Raw genomic sequence first — 16,608 nt, forward strand, 5'->3', positions numbered from 1 at the left:
TATTTTTCAGCTGTTCTCAGAAAGCTGAAACCCAAACCCAGGAAAGACAGGGGTAATAAGACACTGAGAAAGGTTTATAAGTCATGGTAGATCATCATCGCCCTCTAGAAGTCAGATCAGAGCTGGACTAATGACCTTTGTCTAATTATCCAAGGAAAGCGCCAGGACCTGGCCTCGTATTCCTGAGTTCGATTTTACTGCCTAAGCTCACCCAATCTGATTTCCAAAATAGAGCAGCCCTGGGCTTGGGACTTGGAGAAGGAAATGTTTTAAAGTTCCTTCCCTTGAGTGTTCACTACATCCTAGCTCATCTTTTCAAGGCCTATAGGCAGAAGGTGGCCCCTTTCCCCATTTATGCTTGGCACAGCTCTGGGAACTTTGGGAGCAGGGCAGGCTGTTCTGGATTGCTGTTATTATCAGGCTTTTAGAGACATAAGAAACACCACCAATCCTCAGGTGCTCTGCTCCATGTGTTGCCTGACTTACTGGGAAGAGGCTGACTGTCCTGGGTTAACCCAGCTTCTCATCAGACTGAAGCATCAGGGTTTGGGGATGGCTGCTTCGTTTCTTTATCCATCTGTTCCATGTGTGGAAAGCTTGGTTTGGAGTGCCATCTCAGGGCTCAGCAGAGGGTGTGGGGGCACTCAGCAAAAGTTTAGTGGTGAACTGAAAGAAAGAATAGAAATGAATAAGGAGAGCAGGACATCTTACCCCTTTTCCTCAGCTTGAAAGGAAGATGGGATGATCACGCTCCAAGGTACGATGGAGCTGAAAGTCGACAGTGAGAGCCTAGGATGTCCTTGTGAATTCTTGCTAGGAGAAATGGTTGAGTGGGCTACTGAGGGAGGCAATGAAAGACGGAAGGATATTGGAGTTGGGAGAGGGGGTCAATCAAAGCATGTTAGAGTAGAAGCCTAGAACAGGTCTGGGAAGGGGAGTCTGGGCAACATGGAGGAAGGGCCAGGCTATGGGGGAGATATCCAGACCAAATCCCAGGAGAATTCTAGACTAACAACCATGTTCTATGTTCTGGACACAGACTGGGACTAACCCATGTGCCAGTGGAGCAGGGAAGCTTCCAGGGTGTGGGCATCATGTCTGAGGCCACGCTAGAAGCTGGGGAGGAATATTTCTAGATAACGGGAGGTTGGAAATCTTGAGCTCTCTGAGCCTCGAGGAGTTCCTCAAATGCATCTCCTATTTGAAGATACAACTGGGGCAGCTCTTTGCGTTTGAAGGCAGTTGCAGTATGTAGAGTAGGTATTTTACCTATTAGAATGGTCAAAGGGGCCACAGGAGCCTTCCCAATTGACACTTGAAATCCTATCAGCTATGTCTTTAGGATTAAACAGTTCATCTGCCAGTGGTGACAGCTTCTTTATTCTCCATCCTTTATCTTTTATTCTTTATCCTTCACTCTTTCTTCTCCTTTTAAAGATCTTCCCCTATGTTATAAAAGCAATATATACTTATAGCATACAATTTAGCAAAGTTAAAAAAAAGATCATTTATAACTTCACCACCCCGTGACATTTTCTGATGTGTATGCGTTTGCGCACACATACGTACATATATATAGATAGGTAAATGTAAATATATTTTATAGAGTAGGGTCTTACAATACATACTGGTTTATAACCTGATTTTTTACTAAATCTACTGTGGGGTTTATCCATTTATTCATTCAACAACTAGATCCGGTGCTTACCATATTCAAGGCCACTGCCCAGCTCAAGAGTAGAGTGAAGAAGACATACAGTTTCTGCTCTCATAGAATTTACGGTCTAGCTGGGAAGAAATTTACCAAACAACATCTTTCTGTAACCACAAATATAGATGGAAACTATCATTTTCTTTATCAGTGCAGATTCCTATTTTTACTTAAAAAAAATCAAAGGTACACATTGGGAATGAAACTACTCTTTTTCTCCCTTTTTTCTAGTGGTGTGACATACATGTTTTCTAGTCAGTAATGCTCTATGAAACACTGTACTCAACCAAAGCCAGAGAACCATTAGAGACCTTACCACCCTGCCTTACTGAGGAAGACTTAGACTGGCAGAACGCCATTTGGACAAGAAGAAGAGAGAGTTGGAAGTGCAGAGCTTGTAGAATTACATTTTTACCAAACACACCCATGCTCCAACCAAAACCTATCTGATTTATAAAAAAAAAAGGATTTTAAACCCACATAAACACCTTAATATGCCATAAGAAAAGGATACCTTTTAGTCTATTTCCAGCATATAGCATATATTCATTGGCATCGATCAATGTAGTAACTTCAATGGAGAAAGTATTTTTGCTTTCATAGCACTCACAATTAAAAAGTACAAGCATTTAATACTTAGATCTTTAAGTGGGCGATCATAGAAATCCCATAATTAAATCTACTAGATGAGCCTGAGTAGTCGTCGATACACATTTTTTTTTCCCCCCCAAAATGGTTCTAAAGAAAAAAGAAGCTTGAAACAGTGGGACCACATTAGGGCTAGGAGACAAAGGTAAAGGAACGGCACACTCAAGACTAGAGTCGATTTTCACGTGCAGTTTTCAAGGAGAGGACATCTTTTTTAGTTCGTTCCCACAGCCGAGACTAGTTCACATTTTCCCATAATGGCGGACAGAAAATAGGAGTTTCAGAAATCTGAGGACAGGGGCAGCTGTTTTAGCACCCTAGACAAGCACTCCCCAAATAGTCTAAAACTCCACACAGGTGGGCCACTTGTTTTGAAGCACTGAAACTCGTACCCAAGGGGAAGAGCTGTGAGCAAAGGGGAGACAGGGCCTGTTTGTGGTGTTTGAGACAAGGAGGGTTTGTGATGGCAGTTATTCCACTTTGTTGACGCAGTAAGCCTGTATGCTAGGGGAAGGGCCTTCCGGGTGGGATGCTAGACACAGTCTTGCCCCAGGGCAGTCTTATCCTCAGAAGCACCCGAGAGAGGTGTCTCCTTTGGCGGGAGTAAAAGGGGTTAGTGAATACAAGGAGGTGATTCAGGAAAAGCAAAAGTCCCGGGAGAGTCAGGGAATTATCTTTTCAACTCATCAATACCTAACATTAATAAAAAGTTGCATTCTTTCCAAGAGGTATTATCCTGTCATCACAAGCGGGCACCTCTCCCAGCCTAATTAGTTCATTATGCCCAGAGGCTTCCATAGCCTGGAGGTTAGTGTCGTAAACCGTTCTGGGAAGCGGGCACAGAAGATGACTTGGACAACGAAGTCGCCACTAAATCATTGCTTACGTCCAGTCCTCGGCCTTCTTTTTCTGCTCTGTAGTCTAGAAACATGTAGTGGTTTTCTGCCAGTGGTGACAGCTTCTTTATTCTTTAAACGCCAGAAAGTCTCTAAATGCGAGCAGCATGTCAAATATGTCGTCAGCCTCTTCATCTTTATGGTGCTTTAACGTTGTTGTGAAAATTGCCATGTTGAATCCTGGCATCTGCTACAGCAGCTGTTCTTTAATATACTTTTCTACCAAAGAAAGATATTTGTTAAAAATTGGCATGTAAGTGAGTTTATTCTCTTCTGTATCTTCAAACTCCTGGTAGTACTTGTCCATGAAATTTCTCTGCAGGACCTGGAACTCAGCATCCTCATTGATAATATCCTTAATAGATCCAACCACAGAGTCAAAATCGGCTTCAGAGGCAGAAGAGACAGCTAGCGCGTAGCTCTCTTCCTCCAAAGCTTCCATCATTTCTGCTGTATCCATCTGGCCAGAGCCAGCTGCCGGGCCTCCCACCTGGTCCCCATTACTGACCTCCAGGAGCCACACCCTGCCTCCTGTCACCGTGGCAGAGCTCATCATTTTTAGTGACTGTACAATATTCCATTGTATGGATGTAGCACATTTTGAAGCATATGGTATTTCTTCTTTTCTACAATAGTAAGCATTGCTGCAATGAACCCACATGTCTCTGAACACTTGTCTTATTCATTTTTTTTTTTTAAGATAACTTCCTAAATGTGGCATTTCTAGGCCACTTTTAAAATTTTGATTTATATTGTCAGACTGCTGTCTGGGAACTTTGTACCAATTGATAACCTTTATAAGTAATGTATAAGACTTCCTATTTCTCCAGTCTTACGAACACCGTGGTGTTCTTTTTAATTTTTGATAATTTTCTAGGTTTGATTTTAATTTATTTGATTAATAATTGAAGCAGGACAGGGCAAATTTCCCTGAGTGGAGGGAGGCTAAGCCCTGCACCGAGAGAAGAAGAGGGTCCTCTGGCGGAGAGTGTAGAAAGAATTCAACACATACGCCCGAGTTAGAATCAACAGGAAAGTTTATTAGAAAAGGGACAACACTCCACAGATAGAGTGTGGTCTCCTCTCAGAGGCAGAGAGTGAGAGAGACAGTGCAAGTGACAGAGAAAAGGCACTGAGAGGACCCTGAGTGTCCAGGGAATTCAGTTTATATATCATTCTTTAGTTCCTGTGAGTTATTGTTTAAGAGACTTTGTTAACCCATTTCCTTTGATATGGACATACAGGGAGGAAGGGGAAGAGTATGTAGCAGTGAAAAGTTAAGAATATGTAGAGTGAAAGGCCTGCTGGCATTTCCCAGCCTTTAATCCACAGGTTCCTCATGGTTTTAGCCATAGGGAAGGACTCTTGGTTCCTGTTTCCCCTTCACAGGTGTGGGGAATGGGTTGTTAGCAATCTCAGCAGAAATCTTCCTTTGTTCCGAAGGTGTCCTCCTGGCCTGGCTGCAGGGCTGATCAGCATATTGCAGTCTCTGACTGTGGCTTTATTAACATTTTGATTCTCTTGCCTCCTCCCTACATTATAATGTGATTGAGCATTATAAGTATGTTGATTTGCTATTAAATTTTCTTTTTCTGTGAATTGTCTCTTCATTTGTTTAGTCCATTTTCTCTTTGGGTGGTCAATTCGTTTTTCTTATTAATCCGCTTGTCTGAGGCAAGGACTTGGACAACAACAGAGCCACTCAGGAGTCCAGATTCTTTGCAGAATTGGGCCAGAATTAGTGCCCTATAGGGATCATGAGAATAGCTGGTGTGGGGTGAGGAACATAGGACCTAGCCCAGGGAGAGGGAGGTCAGAGGGGAACTAACTGGACTGCAGAGAGGTGGGATCAGGTTGTGGGGTGGGGCTACCTCCCAGAGCAGTGGTAGATGAGATGACTGAGTAGGGTGAGGCTGAGAGAGAAACAGAAGCGGGGTCAGCCCTACAGGGGTTAGAGGTCTGTAGCGGATGGTCACCCACTCCCAGTGCTGCTTCATTCACTTCCTCATAGCATTGACCCTAAGAACACTCCCAATACATTTCCTGCCCACAAATCTCCATCTCAGAGTCTGTTTCTTGGGAATCTGACCTGGGATGGGCAGAGGGAGCAGCCAGTGAGTGAGTGGGCTGTTAGACTGCGATATAGATGGGGGTGGGGGTGGGGATGCCTCTCTTCCAGTAAGAGCTAGTGCCCTGAGGAGAGTGAAGAAGACCCCCAGATCTTCAAAGACCCTGGAGGGGAAGGACTAGGAACAGTGAGCAGCACACTGCATATACAAAAGACCGTTAAAAAATTCCGTAGAGATTTAGAGGGGAGTGGGTGTCCCTGGCTTGCTGCTATCTGATTAGCTATAAACCTTTGCCTGGGACATTCAGAAAAGTTGAGCTGTGGCTGGGGCAGGGATAGATGTGCTAATTGAGTCAGACTCCCCAGCCTCTCTCTTTCCTTCTCTGTCCATTCTGGGCATCCTTTCTCCCATTGGCTGAGATTCTGAGGGCCACACTCTGGTGCCCAAGGTCACTGAAGAAATGACTGCGGGTTAGCTGATCTCTGGCTGACAGAGATAAATTTTCCCAGCCTCCAGGCTGCTCTGCCTGACCTTCCCCAATCCAACCTTACTGGCAACTGTGGAGAGCAATTAGCAAATGAATGCACTAGAGCTCCTTTCTCATTTCCCCAGTTCAGACTAGTCATTTGGTTGTTTCAAACCAGACGCTCTGCCTCATTCAAGGCAGGGTTACTCACAGTCAAGGCAAGTACAGTTCACATTTGAATGCCCATAAATTCATTCACTTTTTGCCCTGAGAAACTGCTAATTAAGATGCAAGGTTTTAGCTGGGCAACAATAATTTTTTTTTTTTTTGTGATGGAAGTACAAAGAAACCCTAGACTTGAGGCATTTCTAACAGTCTTTTTTTTCAGTTTCGCATTGTTATTGATGTTTAGTTGGAATTAAGTACGACTTTTAATATAGGCTGAACCACACATGGCTGATGCCCTGAGTCTTCCAACCCCTGCCTCATCCACCACAAATCGTAACACACACACACACACACACAACACACACACACACACTCACTCACATTCACTTGACTAACTTTTTGAAACAGAAGCACTAAACTGTAATGATGGTAACAACAGCAACAAAAGCATGAGCATCAGCACACATGAACTTTGGAGAATGAGGACCCTGGTGAGAAAAGCATATGTTGTTTGGTTGATGTGTGAGAGGTGATTTTCTGTCATTGTACATAAGGATGACACTATTAGCTAAGAGCTAATGTGTATTGAGTCCATGTTATGCATCAGGTCCTGTTTCAAAATAATTTAATCCTCACAACAATCCTACGAACTAGATTGTTATCCTCATCTTATTGATGGAAACCAAGGCACAATGAGTTAAACAAGTTACCAAAAGTCATGTAACTAGGAGGTAGGGAGCCAGGATGTGAACTCAGGCAGTTTTACTACAACATGACTCTACTGACACAAAGGCCAGTGAGATACAAGGGGAGAGAAGGTTTTCTAGTAGTGGATTCTTTTCATCCCAAGACTCAAAATGTCCAGCTCTGGTGTTCTGAGGTCTCCTTGTCCTCTCTGGTGTTTTTGTGAATTAGAAATTGGTATTTGCTCTGTGCAGACACAGCTCCACAGACACATGGCTTGGCAAAGCACAAAACTTTGTGCAAAGTAAATGGTGACTGTGCTCTGGATGGACACAGCCCATGCTATAGTACACACTTTGGTGACTAGAATGTGGGTTGGATTTTAGCTCTTTCATACTCTTGGCCTGAAACTCTTGTGCAGGATGCAACATGCACAACTGTACATGGTGGCCCTGGTGGTTTTGTGTCTGAGCCCTGAGATCTGGGAGGAGAGGAACTATCCCTAATCTCTTGTTTACTCTCCTTGGTCTGTTCCAAGCCCAGTATAAGCATCTACTGGAGGTGGGAAAAACAGTAACCTCCAGTACACCCAGACTTCCTTCCTTCTTTCCTTCCTTCCTTCTTTCCTTCCTTCCTTCCTTCCTTCCTTCCTTCCTTCCTCTCTCTCTCTTCCTCCCTCTCCTCCTCCTTGATTCTATTACCTATAATGAGTAGGTATTCAAGTCATCAAGTTGTTTATCTCCCCCACAGGGTCAGACCCATGCTGATACCCAATCACAATTTCTTTTCTTTCCAGAGGCAATGCCACAGCAGCTAGGGGTGCCCCAGTTCTCCTAACCCCTCTGCCTGGAAGGCCTTCTGGCATTCCTCCTACTGTAGTGTGTCCTTGTCCTTGGCCCATGTTCACCAGAAATCACCAGATTCTCATTATCTCTTCTTGTATCCAGGATGGCTACAAGGGTAAAGTTCTTATCGAAATCACGTCTTTTTTATTTTTTTATTTTTTTATTTTTGGGACAATCTGCAGCCTCTCTCCTATGTCCCCGAGAGGATCAGGTTGCCAAGACAGGCATCTAAGGCGAGATGTGAGGGGGCCTATAAGGGCTGAGAAAGTGTGAGAGTTTGAGGGGAGGTTCAGGGCTTTCCAATCAGTTGGGTCTCTTCTCCTACCTATCAGCTACATTTTCTGCACTCTTAAGATGGACTGGATACAGAGGTGGCATATTTGGCAGGTAGGGAAACCCGTCACACAAATAACAAGTGATTTAGCTAGTTGTCTCTCAAAACTCCATCCTGAGCTCACATATGCAGGGCTCTGTCCTGAACTGGGCATAAGAGGTGATTGGGGTGGGAGGAGTGTCTAGAGGGACAAGACTTTTCTTGTCTGTGACAGTTGGAGTGGGACACACCAGTGCCCACATAGAGGGGCAATGTCCAGCCGGAGAAGCTGGACAGTCATTCATTCTGTAAAACCTGCGAGCCCACCGTGGGCCAGGTGTTGTGCTGAGCAGTGGGGGACACTAGTGGGCCAGAAAGACATGGCTCTGGCTTTGTGGCACCTATTCTCAAGGGGTAAGGGCTGCAGCATTCATGCAGGGCAGAGAAGGAATGGAATGCAGGCAGCAGAACCCACAGGGGCCTTAGGAGAGGAGGCTTCCTGTAAAGGGGACTGAGGAGGTGTGTTTGAAAGGAGAGGAGACTGGGTGTGGGAGTGAGCCAGATGTGGAAGCCACTGGGGCAGTGAGTTGAACAGGAGAAACAGAATTACTGAGGGAGTAACAGAGGGACAGAGGGGACGTTGGTCACCACAATGGTGAGCAATGCCAAAGCTCACATAAATATCATTCAGGCCTCCAGATCAGTCTAAAACATTCTGGACTATACTCACCCTTCTGCTACTGAGATAGCAGAAGTGCTAGTTGTGTTGCAGACCCAGGGATGAGCCATCTGAGGCTCTCTGGGGAGTTCTTGGATACACACTGGCAACAGTTAGGAGGAATCCAATTGCCACTCCATCTTCCCAAGCTCTTCCCAGATTCCTGTGTGAGTCTCATTTTTTTCTGGGAGGCAGAGAGCCGAGTGACACCAGTGGATGCTTATAGTTTTGTGGGGAATGAAAAAGCCACAGAATCATCTGTTTGAGCCTGCTGCCCGAGGAGCTGGTGCCTGGGGCCCTGGGGCTGCATTATGCCTGGCAGGAACCGAGCTTATTCATCAAGGGAGGGCCCGAATTCAGTCTTGCACAAAGTCTACACAAGGCTAATTATAGGAAAAGCCCGAAACGGAGACTCTGGGATCATGGCAAAGGAAATTGGTGTGGGGATTAATTTTAGCCAGAGAATGAAACCCAGGAATCATCCAGTTAACAAACCAATTCACTGAGACCTATAAAAGGGGCTGCCCCTGCCCTATGTCAGAGGCGCCTTTTCCTCAGAGGTTTTCTGAACCAGAACATCTTCCTGCCTCCAGAAAAGATGATGAGTCGCCAGTCTAACAGGCCGTCCCAGGCCATCAAGGGCTCCAGTGGCCGCTCTGCTTTTGAGGTGTCTGGTGTTTGGTTGGAGCCAAGTCAGCTCCACCAGGTCCCAGTTGGCCTCATGCTCTGGAGGAAGCAGTGCCACCACGGCCTGAGCCATGATAGGGGGTACCTTTGGCAGTGGAGCCCATACAGCAAAATTTGATTCCCTGTGGGGTCAACTGGAGGGGCTGGAGGGACGAGTGTGATGAACTGACCCTCAGGGATGCCCAGGCCAAGCTGACAGAGCTCAGGGAAGCCCTCAGCAGGCCCAGGAGGACTCGGCCCATCTCCTCTGTGACTACCAGGAGCTGACGAACATCAAGCTGGCATTGGATGTGGAGATTGCCACTTACTAGAAGATGCTGGATGGTGGGGAGGGAAGGTGGGTAGGGACTCTGGCCAAGACAAGGAACCCAACTTGAGAACCGAGTTTCACAAGATTGTGTGGTCCTTGGTCGATGCAGTGGCATGGACATGGGAGAATCTCAACAAATCCTTGATGATCTGAACTACACTACACTCTCCCTTTAGGCTCAAGGATACCGACTTTGCATATTTGCTAAAGCAGAACACTTAGAGCTTCCGAACAGGCACCCCAAAGACTAGTGCCGGCCAATTCTAGTATGGAGGATACAAAAATGAGTACCGGGTAGTCTTAGTAGCCTGCAACCCCTATACTTCAAACTGAAGTTTCTGCTTCCTTCTGAACCAGTCACTCTTCCTCGCCTTCTCATTCTGTGAATGCTATCAGGCACAGAGATCTAGAAAAGTCTCTTAGGTGGTGTCCATGGGCCCAGAAAAGATGATACAAATAAGAGCTGTGTCACTTATGGTATTGACCAGGCACTTTGCTAAGTGTTCTACATGGCTTAATTTACTCTTCACAACAAACCGATGAAGAAGTATATTGTCCCAGTTTTGCTGATGAGGTAACCAAAGCCAAGATAATGGCAGAGCCAAGTATCCGGAGACACATTGTGTCTCCATTCTCCACATCCCTATCCTAGAATCTCAGGAAAGTCCATTCTCATGTCTAACCTTAGTCCTTGATGCTGCAGCTCATATAATTGTACTCTGGCACTTCAGGGACTAGTTTTGAGAAAGATGCCTGGAGAAACCACCATGACATTTCCATAATATTTATTTTGTTTTTTCAAACAGGATGTCTGGGGCATGTGAAAGCCCAGAGTATATCTATCTGTGAGTGTCTAGTGCACTCCTTTTCTATTGTTTTGGATGATTTCTCATGGCTTTGCATCAGCTTTCCTACCCCTCAAATTGCCCTTTCTATAGCTTAGTTCCCAAAGTAACACAACGAGAGGGGCTCAAGGGAGAGTCACATATTTAGGTAAGACTCATCTGACATCTCATCTAATGCATGTCCTGGCCTCATCACCCTCAAAAGAAGAACTCCCATAGGAGGGTGGTGTCTCTTTTTGGGTTTCCTCTACTACTCATTCCTCACGGGAAGGCATGCAATGGCATTTAGATAGACTGATGTGACTGAGCAGCTCATTTCCTTGGCAGTTGTGATCAACCACACCTCCAGCAGCAAGAACATTGGTTCTGGGGGGAAGTAGCAGCCGCAGCAGTGGCGGCAGGGGCAACAGAGGTGGCCGGGGCATCCGAGGGGACAGTGAATTCATGACTGCTGGGAAAAGCACCTAGTCCGGAAGCACAAGCATCTCATGGATCAGAGTTTCAGACTCAGCATTTCATCCTCCTTCCCCTGCTTCCCTTCAGCCAAGATTGTGCAGACCACCTCCAATAGTGACCAGCACCTTTGCATCAAATATCAAGACTGGGACCTGATGTAAGACTTCAGAAACTCCCCCCACCTTTAGCCACACCTCTCAGCAATAGCTCCTTTTTTCTCAGAGTTGATTATACTCTAATCTCATCCCCTTAGAGACTCAAAGCCAGAAAGGGGCCCAAGTAGACATTGTCAAGTCAGAAGTTGAGCCCTCCACCCACTCCACTATTGCCTTTTGTTCCCTTGTATATACACTCTGCCTTGCCTACTCTTAGCTCTCTGTTTTTTTTTTCTTCATTAAACTGCAATATATTAAGATGCATTTGGCTTTATGGGTTTTGTAGAATAATGGGGACTTATGGTGTTTGCTGAATCAGAGGGTAACATACTGAAAATGTGGCCTGCAGGAAGTTATGTTAGCAGCTATGTGTGGAGTGAGTAAGAGATGAGAAGAGAATGGGCATGCTGAAGGAATCTTTGGGGTTAAGCCAACTGGGTCAGACTGTATAATCTGCCATCATGTGCTTCTGCCATCATGTGCTTCACTCTTTCTGGATCCATCACAGGGCAGGACACACTCTGAGGCTGGCACACTTCTCACACTGGCTTCAGTGGTCTGTGCCAAGGGTTCCAAATGGCTCAGTGACCACCGACTGACTAACTGTAGTGCCCAGCCTGGGTCATCTCTGGGGAAACCTTTCCTTATCTTCCCCTTTGGGGTCTTTGGGCCAGGATGGTGAGAGAATGTGTTCAAAAGCTGCTTTTCTATCTTCATTCCTTATGATTCAATGGCAGCCACTTCTCTACCCAGCACGATTTTGTCTACAACATTCTACCTTCCTGCCCCCTCCATGTCTTGAGATCGCAAGGTTTTGGAAAATAAATAAATGAAATAAAGTTTTATTTAGTAATTACTACCTGCCCAGACATTGTTCCAAGAATTTCACGTATAAGTAATTTAATTTTCACATTGATCCTATGAAGTAGGTATGATTATCTTCATTTTATAGATGAGGAAAAAAAGGCATAGCGAGATAAAGTTCACACTGTGCCAAAGGTCATAGTTAGCAAGTGGTAGGTAGAGCCAGCGTTTGAACATGGGTAGTTGGATCCCAGAATCCATGCTTGTAACCTTGATGCTATACAAATGTAGTTTTGTTTCTTCCAGATAGATTTGAGGACTGAGGTGTCTCTGGTCTTTGATAGTAGGGGCTTACTTTAGTCAGAGCCCTTCTCTGTCCCTGGTGCTGAAACTGGGTCCAGATGCTTGGAGGAATCTTATTTCAAGAGGCTGAAGCTCCCCATAGCTCTCTCCAAACTTGACTCCTCCCAGTCCCTGCTTTAGCTTTAATTACTTTCATTTGCTCACAGATTTCTTGCCTAAAATCAAGTAAACATTTGGTCAAAAGCTCAACTTTAAAATAGGCCCAAACTTTGTGTATAAAACTAAGATCAAAAATTTTTTTCTATCTCTTTCTCAAAGCCTTTTGGATAATGAAACTTATTTAAGTTAGCATGTTTTCCATTTTGCCTCAGCTGCTGGGGAGTATTTGTCATTGGGTGATTATAATACTCTTTTCTCTTTTAACATGAATTATTATTTTAAATATAACTTCTTTATTATTGAGATGAGAGGGATATAAAAATAAAAACATTAAAAAGCTAGTTTTCTTTCGAATGAGGTTAGGCTCATGCTGAGCAACATTGGAAACCGGGCACTTGCACGGGAAGAGAGTGATTTAAAATATTAGCTATTACTATTCATTAATGTGGTAATAAAAATAAGATTTACTTCTCAGAGATGTTCAAGGAATACAGAAAATAATATACTATCTGAAAAGCATTTTATAAAATGAAAGATATTCATACAGATATTATAAGACATGTATGCAAATTTGATTGACACCTAGATTAAAAACTCTTAAAGAGAGGGACTGTGTCATGCATTGCTTTCTATGTTACATAATACTGGACAGAAAATGTGTACTTCATAGCACTTGTTGACCGACGGACTGATTAAATAATATAATGCATTCTAGAGTTTGGCATAGCTTTTAGAACAAGGTAAATACTCAATAAATGGGAGATATTGCCATCATTATTTCCAGGGTCACCACTGTTAATTGATTTCTGCGAAATCAGACTCTCAAGGTATAGAAATGACTTCAGAGGCATTGAAGAAGAGTCTGCATTTAGACCCTGGGTCCTTCCTCTCTGAAACATCATTCTACAATTGGCAATCCACTCTCTTGCGGTGGGTAACTCTTCTCTCTCATAGAGAATGATAAGCTGAGTCCTACCTTATATATTTCATTCATTGGCCCAAGTTTTTTTCCCTCTGTGGCCATAAGGAGCAATCCTAAGTCTCCTTGTGCATGAGAGTCTACAAATGTTCGAGGGTGGCTTTTCACTTTACCAAATTCTATCTCCAAGTGTAAAATGTCTATTTCTTCCTCTGCTTTGGTGAGCTTCCTGCCATCTTGGGTGCTCTCCCATAGACATCCTCTGGATGTCTAGAACCCAACCCAAACCTCCAAATGAGGCTTGACTAGCCCAGGAAATGAGCGGGCCTGGACCTTCTCTTTGTGCATCCTCCAACCTTGCAGGTGAACTGGCAGTCTCTTTCTGCTGCTGACTCATCATGAGCTGGCATCATTTTATATAAGCTATTGTGAAACCGTGTCTCTCTGTGCTGAATTATACAGTTATTTTGTTTGAATACATGTATAAGGTTTTAATTTACATTAATGTCTGTTAAATCTTATTAGATTTGGCTCAAGCTCCGAACCGTTGAATTATTTTTGGATTCTTCTCCTGCCATTCAGCTTCTTGTTATTCTGACTAGGTTCAGGCCAATAATAAATTGAACCATGTGCAAAGATGTCTTTATCTGAGTGTACTGGAAAAAAAATCTTTTATTTAAAACAAAAACTGCTTATTTATAATAAAGAAAAAAGGTGTTAAATTAAATCTCAGGGGAAGTAATTCTTTAAAAATTTTTTATTATGGAAAATTTCGAACAAATATAAAAGAAGAGAGATAGTGTAATGAATTTCTCTGTACTCATCACCTAGCTTGACAATGAACACATTATCTTGTTTCATCTCTATTCTACCCACTCCTCTTACTCCTCCAGGTTATGTTGAAGTGAATCCCCAGACATCGTATCATTTTATTTATAAATATTTTTGTAAGTTTCTATAAAAGATAAGGACGCTTAAGTAATGTAATCATAATGACATTATCACTGTTAATAAGATATACATTAATTCTTTAACACGATCAACTATCCAGTCTGAGTTTACATTTCCCATAACGTCTCATGAATGTTTTCATTAAAATCACTTGTTGGAATCAAGGTCTAAATAATGTTCATGCATTGCAATTGGTTCATATGTATAGATGCTCTTTTATAGTCCTTGTAATTTATTTGTTGAAGAAACCTGGTTATTTTAATGTAGAGAGGAGGCAAGAAAATCAAAATATTAATAAAGCCACAGTCAGAGACTGCAATATGCTGATCAGCCCTGCAGCCAGGCCAGGAGGACACCTTCGGAACAAAGGAAGATTTCTGCTGAGATTGCTAACAACCCATTTCCCACACCTGTGACGGGGAAACAGGAACCAAGAGTCCTTCCCTATGGCTAAAACCATGAGGAACCTGTGGATTAAAGGCTGGGAAATGGCAGCAGGCCTTTCACTCTACATATTCTTAACTTTTCACTGCTACATACTCTTCCCCTTCCTCCCTGTATGTCCATATCAAAGGAAATGGGTTAACAAAGTCTCTTAAACAATAACTCACGGGAACTAAAGAATGACATATAAACTGAATTCCCAGAACACTCAGAGTTTCTCATGGTTCCTCTCACTCTTTGCCTCTGAGAGGAGAGCACACTCTGTCTGTGGAGTGTTACCCCTTCTAATAAACTTTCCTTTTGACTCTAATTTTGGCGTGTGTGTTGAATTCTTTCTATACTCTCCGCCAGAGGACCCTCTTCTTCTCTCGGTGCAGGGCTCGGTCTCCCCGCAACTTGGGGAAATTTGCCTTGTTCTGCATCAGTTTGTCTTGTAGAGTTAGTGTCCTACTAAGTGTCTCCCTCATCAAGTGGAAAGAAGCTGTGTTGTAGATTGACTGGGGAATGTCTGGCTCGGGCTCCATGGGCACGTGGAGTGGAAGGTGGTACTGTACTCCTTGCAGGACTGGAATGGAGCTTAGGCATTTGGTTGAATATTAAAGGGAAAGAGACCTTGGAAGGTTGGAGGACTTTGAGAACATCTGATTTACATTTAAAACATGAATCTTACTATACCATTTCCTCATCAAGCCCTTGAATGCTCTCCACTGCCTGAGGACACAATCTGACACCTTCTTATGACTTATTAGGCCTTCCTGATGGGGCTCTGCCTCTCTCTCCTATGCTATTCCTGAACACTGCACCTCTTTCTGTACTACCTGGACCTTACATTTTCCTAATGACTCTGAGCTATTTCAAGTCTTGGGTCCTTTGATATGCTTCCTTTCGACTGGGATCTTCTTTCTCCATCTTCTTTCTACTCTGACATCTGCTTTTGCTGATCGATATCCATGTCTGTGTCCCACCTACCAGCAGAGTAGCTCACTCCTCATCTGTATCACCACCAGGCCCTGCACAAGTCCTGTCTTTGCCCCAGCAGTGTGCATAATACTTTTGTATTGACTTGTCCGTCTCCCCTGCTAGACTGTGAACTCCTTGAGAGCAGGCATCAGTTCTTTGTATTTGTGACCCCAGCATCTGGCAGCTCTGGGCTCAGAATAGATACTAAATAAATGTGTAATGAGTAAGAGCTGAGGATGAAGCATCCCTTCAGGGGCCACTGCCCAGCTGAGTATGGGATTTAGCTGGTTGTGGGTATGTCCACTGGTACTATACTCCCTCCAGGTATTTCTCTACCTGCCTCATGAGTAACCTAGCTGGCATCTTGCTGGGATCCTGTTTCCCTACATCTGTAGTATCCTCTGACCTACTGGGCAAGCTGCCCCTATTGAAAATCAGATAGATTTTGTCTGTCATAATGTGTCCTTTGTAAAGCCTTGCTGGCCCCTGAAATCTCATGATGCATGTGTGTGTTTGGGAAGATCTCCCCCAAATTATCTTGAGCACGTGTCCTGAAGCTCATGGCTCTGCCTTGACTCTAGGATCTTTGTGTCTCTTAATGTCCTGATTGGTCGGGGCTCCCCGGCCCCTCATCGGATGATGAGGTTGCATCTCACCTTCTGCTGCTTCTTCTCCACCTCCCCCCACTATTCAATACTGAAGAGGTAATTAGAAAGGCTATGAGATGAAATTTTTTATTGGAACACAATGCAACATAACCTCTCCTTAGGAAACCCAACACTATTACTGAGTAGGTTCTCCATTGCTAAGTCAATGCTGAATTCTGGTGGCTAGGCAGAGTTAGAAGGCAGAGTCTATCTAGTTATGATAAATTTCCCACAAGCAAATCATGTCACTTCTCTGGCATTCTTACTAATTCCCACTAGAGCCAGAGTACATGTTTGTGTGACTAAACCCCAGTTTATTAACATAATCTACTACTGATGGAAGTGGGTTGATTCCTGTTTTCAGCTATTATGAACAATGCTGCAGTGAATATTCTAGTCCACGTCTTTGGTGACCACATGCATTCACTCAATGGCATTGTGTCTATCTAG

General features: G+C 43.9%; 1 pseudogene; it reads right to left on the reverse strand.

Moving 5' to 3' along the window:
- Nucleotides 1–3,167: 3,167 nt before the first annotated feature.
- LOC120602252 (ADP-ribosylation factor-like protein 2-binding protein) lies at nt 3,168–3,697 on the reverse strand (annotated as a pseudogene).
- Between the last annotated feature and the right edge of the window lie 12,911 nt (nt 3,698–16,608).

Source organism: Pteropus medius, unplaced genomic scaffold (assembly GCF_902729225.1).
Source record: "Pteropus medius unplaced genomic scaffold, Ma_sr-lr_union100, whole genome shotgun sequence".
NCBI lineage: Eukaryota > Metazoa > Chordata > Mammalia > Chiroptera > Pteropodidae > Pteropus > Pteropus medius.